Below are 10254 nucleotides of genomic sequence, written 5' to 3' on the forward strand. Positions count from 1 at the left end.
CTTTTTTATGTTATTCCCTATACACAAATTTAATTTATGTAACTTAAACTTAACCATTTATAAACTATACCTAAACTATACTAAACCATTTATATAGCTTCTGCGCACGACTTCGTTCCCGTAGAACTTAGAGTAGAGTAGTATGAGTTCAGCTCTCTGGGTTCCGTTTGTTACATACCAATAGCCAAAATCGTCATTAGCGCTCGACGGATACCGAAACATGCTGCGTGCTGTCATACCGCCGTCATAGTTCTGCGATACCAGCTGGTGTAGTCTCGACACATCAGTCGACATCGATCTCGACCGAAATCGGTCGGTAACTAACGATTTTCAGTAACTATAGTATGGACCTAAAAAATTTAGTGTTGTTTTTCCAAGAAACTTACCTTGATATTATGGAATATATAGTTAATTACATAAATTTTTCGCATTATCACAAAAAACATGGCAGTTAATTTAATTTTAATCAAATTCGATATTTTTTTATATCAATCGTTTAATTAATGTTCTATTTATTACATATTCATGGAATTCTAATTCTAATTCTAGCGCTCCTTTTACGGGCAGCTTTTTTTAAATTTTCCCATTTTAACTTTAGTTGATCGGGTTTTCGAGGACAACTTGTAATGGCGGAATTAAAATGACTTGTTATCTTTAACCAGGTTGCTTCCTTCAACTGATTATTTGCGGCGTTTGTGACTTTACTAGTCACTACTGAATTGGTTTCCACCAAATTAATCAGTTGCATGACCTCTTCTTTAGTTAAAGGCTGACTCTTTATCTGAAACAAACATAAACGTTATTAGAGCTACCATAAAAGAACGAAACTTAAATTTTATGTGACTAAATTCAAAACATTCTAAATTATGAGGTTAGATTAAGGTAAGTACTTACACCATTCATTTTTCGACAGGATAATAATTCTGAACCAGTGTTCCCTAAAATTATAAATTAGTACCTAATTAAATAGCGTTTAGCTAAATGACCTTAAAAAGTTACACGTGCAAGACATCTGCTAAATGTATTTAAGTTAAACGTATTTTACCCGTAAACACATTTAGCTAAATGTAATTATCTTGTATTTAAGCTTTACGTTATGCAAGCCGCCCTTAATGTTTGTCCACAACAGTAATGTGGCTCAGAACATTTTTAAGATTGAATGATGATTTTAAGAGAAATTGTTTTTTCTGACGACGACGCTAGGGACTTTGCCCATATATGGGCATCATGCTTTGCTCTTGGCCATTTTGCATTTATGTTTAGAATAAACCAGTCCGGATCACAGATCTTAAAAAATAAAGAATACTTCAACATTTTTTAAATTAAAAAAACAATTTAATTTATGCAGCTTGCACGTTTAACGAATGGCCATCATCATGACCACATTTAAAAGCTTCTTGGTGGAGAGTTAGTGCGACGATTTTAATGTGTACAGTCGATAGCTCCAATTACATTTGCAACAGGCTGAGAAGCCCGTAGGAAATTTCTACGTGCGTCTCAGCCCCAATAGTTCCTAGTAGGAATTTTTCTTTGGTATTTTGTCTTTCTCGTTGTCAGATTGGGAACTTTATATACTTTTGTAATAGAAGGTTTTAGGTACTTTTTATACATAAAATGCTTCTTTTCTTTAACAACAAGACTTCCTATTTTAGCAAGAGTATCTAAATTGTTGCACTGAAAGAGACGTGCGGCTCCTACCGAATGCGGATTATGGACGTGTTTATTATTCGCGTCTACTTTATGGCTATTAAAGAGGAAATATTATTTGACCTTCACAAAGATATTGTATTATTAGCGCTTGTGAAGAGGTAGCTATGTGGTGTCGTTGAATGAGGTGTGGAATATTTTGTTTTTCAGGATAAATTTCTATTGCAACGTGTTACGGCTATGACGCTGTCATATACATGTATGTATATGTGAAACAGCCCGTTGTTGATCCAAGTATCGTTAGTCTGTCATCGGTTTACTTTTAGCCGCATAGGTAGGGCATCCAATCCCGCAGCATTTTTGTGATCTCGGTATTTGCGGGATTGATATTTCTCAATCCCGCGGGATCACGGTATTGGCGGGATCCCGCAAGTGTGTATGTGGTACATTAAATTGTATATTAGTAAATATAGTGTAAGGATTGAAGGATACAAAAGAAATAAAAATCAACATAGCTTTATTAGTTTTAATTATAAAATCAAGCAAGAAGTACGATTATATAATGACATAATTATTATTTTTTTTGGAAATGTTTTCGTAAGATACATAATGTATCTAATGTATCATCTGCCAGGCTGCTGCGAATATGTGAAGCTAAATATCCGGCAGCTGAAAAAGCCCTCTCGGCTTCTACACTAGTGAGCGGAATGCATTGTATGACAAAGATAAATATTTGCCTAGTGTACCTACCTCCAGATTCATACAAAGTCATCTCTTTTTTTATTATGGAGTCAATAGAATTGATTTGGCACAATGTGCGCCTAGAAGTAATCCCGCATTGTGTGGGACTGAAAAATGATGCGGGATCTCGGAATAACGAGGTCTCGGAATACCGGGATTGGATGCCCTACGCATAGGTACACTATATCAGAAGGCAATTCTTCAGGGTATAAACGAGGATGATTATGCGTAACTCCAAGTTATTTGAATGTGTAATTTATCACCAAAGTCTAAAAATAGTGTCTGTGAATGTTTGAGCGTTGAAATTAAAATACTATTATCCATGATGGTGGCCTTTAATTCGCTCGTTACAATTTATTAACAAGACAAAAACAGCGCACATCCGTCGTCGGTGCTAGTCGCCGCGGAATGAAGGCTGAGGAACCATCGCGAACAACTATCGTGAACGGCAGGTGCGGGGTGAAGGTCGCGTACTCCCGTTATGCGGCCCTCAGCTGGCAGAGGCCACATGTCTACATTTTCCTCAGAAAATACGGCTCTATTAAGAATAGAAGAATAAACAGCCGCGCATGTTGCCATCTCGACGTATTGTGCGTTGTTACTCTTAAACTGGGGATCGACTTAGGTTATAATTTAACGATATTTAAAATTTTACGGTGACATATTTAATGCACTGATTTAATAAACCGGCCAAGTGCGAGTCGGGCTCGCGCACAAAGGGTTCCGTAGCAGCAAATATAATAAATTACAGTTAAATCAACCTATCTCAAAAACTATAAGAGATACTTTGATCAAACCAAAAATCGTTGAAAGAGTTAATTAGCATGCATCACCTCTATTTTTTTTAGAATTTTATACCCCGTAGTTATAAAAATAGAGGGGGGGGGACATACTTTTTACGACTTTGAGAGCTGATATCTCAAAAACCGTTCACTTTAAGAAAAATGTTTTTTAGAAAACTTTATATCATTTTAAAAGACCTTTCCATTGATACCCCACACGGGTATGTACATCGAAAAAAAAAATTTCATCCCTCAGTTACATGTATGGGGGGCCCCACCCCCAATTCTTTTTTTTACTATTTAGTGTCATATTTTTGTAGCGGTTCATACAACACATATTCCCATCAAATTTCATCACTGTAGTACTTATAGTTTCCGAGTAAATCGGCTGTGACAGACGGACAGACGGACAGACGGACAGACGGACATGACGAAACTATAAGGGTTCCGTTTTTGCCATTTTGGCTACGGAACCCTAAAAAGGAGCTATTCATTGATCACGTGATTTTTTTTTGGCAATTGTTGACACCAATAACTGGATAAGCATCTTGCAAGTCAGTTGTTGGCAAGATCAACATCGGTTTCATCAAGCCACTCGGCGTCATCATTTTCGCGAATTGGAATATATTGCCAAACAAAAACTTAAGAATTAAATTGTTCGAATTCCATAATTCAACGTCTAGATTGCGATTTACTTGATTGTACCTATCTACTGCTTGCCTATTAACCTCTGGGTTACTTTGACTAAACTTCTGAACCGCCTGCCTGTGATCCTCAAGATGATTTTGATTATATTTTGTAACCGCTTTTAAATGACAATCCGTGTCTACCGATCGTCTACCGGGTCGTCCCCTTTTACGTTCTACATCTACTGAATTTAATGAACTGTTGTCAGAATCAGCGTTAGTATTTTTTTGTTTCTGTGATTTGGTTTTATTGTATTAAGCCGGTCTTCCGCGTTTCCTACCTACTTCGGGTACTGAGTATTACTAACGTCGGGTATTTTTGTGATGGCGACAACGGGTGTGAGTTATGTTAGTTTAGGGTCGCGAATATTTTTAAGCAAAACTATTGGTTTAGGGAATTGAATTTAGGTTCATATTTCCGGGGTATACCTTTACTAACTAAAACTACTGGTTTTAAATTAGATATTTTAGGGTCGTCTACACTAACTGATTAACAATATCTATGCTCTCAAACTGATTTAAAATAATTTTATGAATACCGAATTCATAAAATTATTGACTACCAAACGACGGTTTCCAAAACAACAATATTGCAAGAGTATCTAAATTGTTGCACTGAAAAAGATGTGCGGCTCCTACCAAATGCGGGATATGAACGTTTTTATAATTCGCGTCTACTTTATGGCTATTAAAGAGGAAATAATTATTGTTTGACCTACACAAAGACATTGTATTATTAGCACTTGTGAAGAGGTAGCCATGTGTGGAGTCTTTATGTGAAGTGTGGAATTTTCCCGTACGCGAATTAATGCCACGTACAACTGTCCATGACTAAAGACGTCCGATCTTAAATCTATGCCAACCCTATTAATGGTTTGAACTTGACTCTTATGAATGGTCATTGCATAACACACCTGAAGGGGAAATTGCCATCGACACATTTCTATTGGACTGTTATGATCAATGGGGGCTTTAAACACGATTCGCGTTATTTATTTATTTATTTATATAAAACCATTCCTACCATTACAGTTTACCCTTTACCCCCAGTTATAAAAAACAATTCGGCTATTCCCTGTTTCCGAACTGTTATCAATCGAGGTGAAGACGCTACGATTATAACTTTTGTACCATTCAATAAATGATCAGAAAATCTAAGGCAAAAAATAATTATATGTATTTGCATAATTATTTTACTCCTACTTTTAATGTGAGATCCTATTCTGGTTTACCTATGGTGCATACTATTTATCATGTCTACGCCTAAATACAATTCGTCAGTGTCATCCGTAGCCGTTTTATCTACTGAATAGAAATGTAAAAGGTCGCCTGGCAAACGGTCTAATACAGTCCTATTTATTTCCCTAATATTAGAATTGTGAGTCGAATGAATGGCCCTACCTATACAAACTTCTGGTTCGTGTTCTAAAAGGAAATCCGATAAGGGCGATGATTTTACTGATGCATTAAATATATCTGAATGACACGTCTTGGCGTTTGTAACTACGGGCGGAATCTGACGAAAGTCTCCGGCAAAAATGATAACTTTTCCCCCGAAACTTAATTAGACTTTGTCAAGTCTTGCAAAGACCTATCTAACAAATGAATGAGGTACTTGTGTACCATCGGCGCTTCTTCGTTAATAATTAAATCGGAGAGTAGTATGAGTTCAGCTCTCTGGGTTCCGTTTGTTACATACCAATCGCCAAAATCGTCATTAGCGCTCGACGGATACCGAAACATGCTACGTGCTGTGATGCTGTCATACCGCCGTCATAGTTCTGCGATACCTGATCTCACAGTACACAAAACTACACCGTTGAGTACGCCCCTCACGTACGCTGCTATCGTATTTAATAGCAACGTTTTACCAGTGCCTGTCGGACCGTCTAAATAAATAGCACTTTCGTTACTATTGCGAAATCCATCATCAGTGAGCAAATGTTGCACATATTCGAACACTTGCCGCTGGTCATGAGACAGCTTGGGCGTCCAAACATCTACAAATTCGCGTAACCCGTCTCCATCGTGGAGCCTTCTCATGACCTAGTTCGGTGGTGTCATCGTGCGCATTAGGCAAACAAAAAAATTACTCAAACAAACACGTACCATGTTTTTGCAATAGACGGTCGATTTGAACAAAGGCCTTGTACGCTCTATCCGGATCGTTACTTACGCGGTTAATTATTTCTTCAGCTAACTTATTTTTTAAATTTTCCCACAATGTCGCTACTGCTACCCCGTTAACAGCCAATAATACGAAAAAGTTACGCAGGCGTTCCGGTCAAAAAACATGAAGTTTCCTGCGTAACTATCTCTTATTCGGCTTCAACGATGGCGATAGCAATAGTTTTAGCGGCCTCTGGAATGTGTTACAATTTGGACATAAAATAAAATTGTTCACCTCTGTTGGGCGCGACCCAAAATAAACGCGTCACTATTTCTCCGTTATTCATATTGTAAATGGTTGTATTTTTTGTCGTGGGGCGGCTGGAATGAACGAAGTACCCCTCGTAAAAATCGAAATATGTTACATATCGAATTCTTCACCGAGGGGACGATTAAAGTACGTGACGAGATCCGAATGAGAATTTTTAACTGCACTCGCTTCATTTCCCGCCTTAGAAAAATAGACTGGTGATTTTCTAAATGAACGTCTAACATCCCTACAGTGGACGTCCTGTGACGTTAAACTCAAAAACTCTCCAAGCAGCCTCACCAGAACCGATGTATCGTTTTGTGACGTACTGTTCTATTTCGTTATTTTTGTGTTCTTCTGGAACACTGGCGACTCGAGCCTCGTCTGGACCTTTAGTCATATATTTAAAAAAGTATTTAATGACAGTTCGACTGGACACTGATTCTAAATTAAAATGACAATCGTACTAAGAAGAAGGGCAGCGTTGTATGGTACTATCCACAATTGTTGGCTTTCTACCTCTTTCTCTTTTTATTAATTTTCCCAGCAGTTTTTTGGTTAAAAAGAAGCAAAGCTCTCGTTGCTAGAAAAATATAAAATAATATTATACTGACATGAGCCTGCACATTGTAAAAGCGATTTTCAGGTGTCCATTCGGCAGCACGAATGACTGGAGATGTCCATTAGCTGCAGAAATATTCAATATGGCCATCTAGGAGATCTTCTTGCAACCGAGTAATTCGCACATTTTTGGTCTAAATAATCAACACCGCCTTTGGTACTATTATAAATTTATAAATAGAATGATTTCTGGCTATACTTGAGAAATCTCGAAAAAGCGTCTGGCAGCGTAGACTGTTGATTTGGCGTGTCCATCAATAAACCGGTTTCATTTCTGAATCTTTTTGAATTAGCTCCTTGCTTTTTACTAGATTTTTATTTTCTTCATATCTTGCTTGCCAGACCTTTTAAGTCGAGTCGATATGCAATATGCAGTATGCACTCCATGTATCTTATCCACGAATGTATGTGAAAGCCCAAAAGTCATTGCAGCTGTATCGAGTGGTCTCTTTAAAATGTCATCAGGTTTATTCATTTCGGATGGCTTTGCTCCACATACATTTCAAGTTTGCGAGGAAGACGTCACTGTTGATCCCGTGACTTTCAAAGAATTTTTTTATTTCATTAGAAGTACACAGGGGCTTCACCTCGACCTTTTACGGACATGTAATATTTTTTTTCATATTGTTTCATTTATTACAAATGTCATAATAAATTCCATACATTTTTTTACATAAAACAACCACACAAAAGTTCTAATTTTACATCTTTTTAATAATAAAGAGAAGCAACATAATATTAAAACACAGGTACTAAATACTTGTGTTGCCAAATTATTTTTAGATACCGTAGTTTTACATCATAATTAATATACCGTAGTTTTACATCATCTATACATATAATAAATCTGTAGAAGGGTCAATTCTGTACATTGAAAATATTGAAAAAATAAATAGCAGGGGGTGTTACTGGATCGATACCAAACCCAAATATGTGATTAAAAAAATTTTTGTCTGTCTGTCTGTCTGTATGTGAAGGCATCACGTGAAAACTAACGGTTCGATTTCGATGAAACTTGGTACAATTATACCTTATTATCCTGGGCATAAAATAGGATACTTTTTATCCCGGAAAAATACGTAGAAAAAAAATAAATCTTATTTTTTCTTAATTTTTCCGCGCGGACGGAGTCGCGGGCGGAAGCTAGTAATTAGCGCCTGACAAATAAACTTAGCGAGTGATGGGTGAGATACTGTTTTAGCAGGATATATTAATTTACTTTATTACAAAGAACATGTTACATGCGTTTCAGTGAGATATACAGGGTTATTTGTAAAACACCAGCAACCTCGCAGGACAAGATAGCTAAATTCATAAGTAACAACATTTGTTCTACGTATAGGTACATAACACTTATTACAAATAAACATAAACATATGGCCAAGTTCATGGTTTTCTAATTTAGAGTTAAACGAAATCTATCAATTTATTGGTGTTAGGATCACTGTTTGGAATCCTAATTTCGGCATTAGTAGCTGTGGTACTTATAGAGTTATAAAAAAATGGACCAAAAACCAATAATTGGATTTATCGGTTTTTGATAAAGTATTGTAGGATATATCGGTATTTGATCGGTGGAATATGAGAACTAGATAAAATGCTAAAATAGGTGGTTTCCAATCAAACAACTTTATTTAAAATCACATAATACTTTAATAATAAAATAAATAAAATATAAATAAAATTGTTTTATTTCAGGAAATGTCCCTTCCCATATGCAAGTTACAAATTACAATCAAAATAAAATACAAAAAAATTTAATCAAAAGCTTAAACTATTGTGGCTATTTATGGTTCCAGACAATCTCAATAAGCATCATGATCATGTGGTTCATGGTTGCCAGGAACATCTGCTTCGGCAGGTTCAGTGGCATATGCACTCAATATTTTTTTTGTACCAAGAAAAAGTTTCATCTTCTTCCCAGTTGTCACCAAATTGTTTTACCATGAGAGACTTTACATCTGCTTTCTTCTGAGCACTTAGACTTTTATTTACGGTAAGTGGTGCCAGTGACTGTGGATGTGCCTTTCTTAATTTTAAGATGCTTAACCGTTTTTTTCCTGGTGGCCAAGGCCAAGTGATTTTAATACTGCGTATATTTGATTCGAGTTATGTACAATGTAATGTGCGTGGCGGTTCCGTCAGTGCCCGATGTCCGCCGAAAGAGCTCGGATCCCCTTCTCTAGTAGACATAATGGCTGCCACACACGCTACGGTCCACCGGAAAGGTAATCTGTGCAGGTGAGACTAGGGTCTAGTTCTGCAGGCGACTTCGATTCTCTGTTTTAATGTTCTTTAAAATGCTGAATTTTCTTTCAACAAATACATTAGAAAATGGTAGGAATAGCAAAAGGCTTAAAGCGTATTTCAAATTTCTGAACAGTTGTTGCCCAGCACTGGCTTTCAGTCGAAACACTTTGTCCCAGTATGTCTCTGTGATGTCAATATCTTGCAAACATATTATATTTTAGTTTCTAACGTATTATATTTTAATATATACCTAATATCTATATTATAGCTAGCAAACCCGGCGAACTCCGTTTCGCAACCAGATGGCTTCGTTTTATGTAACATGGCTTCGTTTTATGTAACATTTCGTTGAAGGATGAAGAAATTTTTTTTTTGTTTTATATTTGAAAAGGAAAAAAAATGAATAATTTCACAACAGTAATAAATTCATTTCAATTACAAAAATGAAGTGTTATTTAGTTGAACTTCTCTTAGTAAATGAAAGTGAATCCAAATAATGTGTTCCAAATAATTAATCCACATACTGAATTGAAGCGATATAGGTGTCCACAAATTATCCGTTGCATTGAAGTGCTCTTTGGTAAACCACATTTTTTGTTTTTTGGTCTGACGTTAACACAAACAAAGCGGATGGCTTCCCAACTCGTGAACACGCAACGTATAACTGCCCTGCCACGTGAAAAACAATCATTTTGTAAATTTATCCCGCAAACACTAAGCGATTGGCCTTGCGACTTGTTAATTGTCATTGCGAACGCAAGGCGAACTGGAAAGATCAGTCAGAATCATTGGTATTCGAGGAATACATACATTTTCAACTGCGTACTTTCCGTTAATAATGATTGCCTCAATCAATGAACTAGACTAGATGGTACATAATTGCTGTCACTGTCTGTACTTATATCGCTAAAATTATGTGGGTCTTCGTTTACATGCTGATTGGGTTCTAGGTGGTAAGATAATCCGTTGCGGAATGATTTGAACTAGTAGCTGGTAATGATAAGTCTATTGCTTGTGAGGTATTAACTGCATGACTATTATCATGAATCATATCTTCGGAAGTTATATATCTCACCACAAGTGAGATGAAACAGTAAATTATTAAGGT

General features: G+C 36.5%; 1 long non-coding RNA gene across 1 annotated transcript; it reads right to left on the reverse strand.

Annotated features, from left to right (window-relative positions):
• Nucleotides 1–440: 440 nt before the first annotated feature.
• Nucleotides 441–963, reverse strand: LOC149475997 (uncharacterized). Its single transcript, XR_016317993.1, has 2 exons — nt 895–963; nt 441–781 (listed from the first exon to the last, which is right to left on the reverse strand). It is a non-coding gene; the product is annotated as an uncharacterized LOC149475997 (long non-coding RNA).
• Between the last annotated feature and the right edge of the window lie 9291 nt (nt 964–10254).

This window comes from Colias philodice, chromosome 29 (assembly GCF_061535455.1).
Source record: "Colias philodice isolate Cphi_HAF_F1 chromosome 29, ilColPhil1 Martin Lab GWU primary, whole genome shotgun sequence".
Taxonomy (NCBI): Eukaryota; Metazoa; Arthropoda; class Insecta; order Lepidoptera; family Pieridae; genus Colias; species Colias philodice.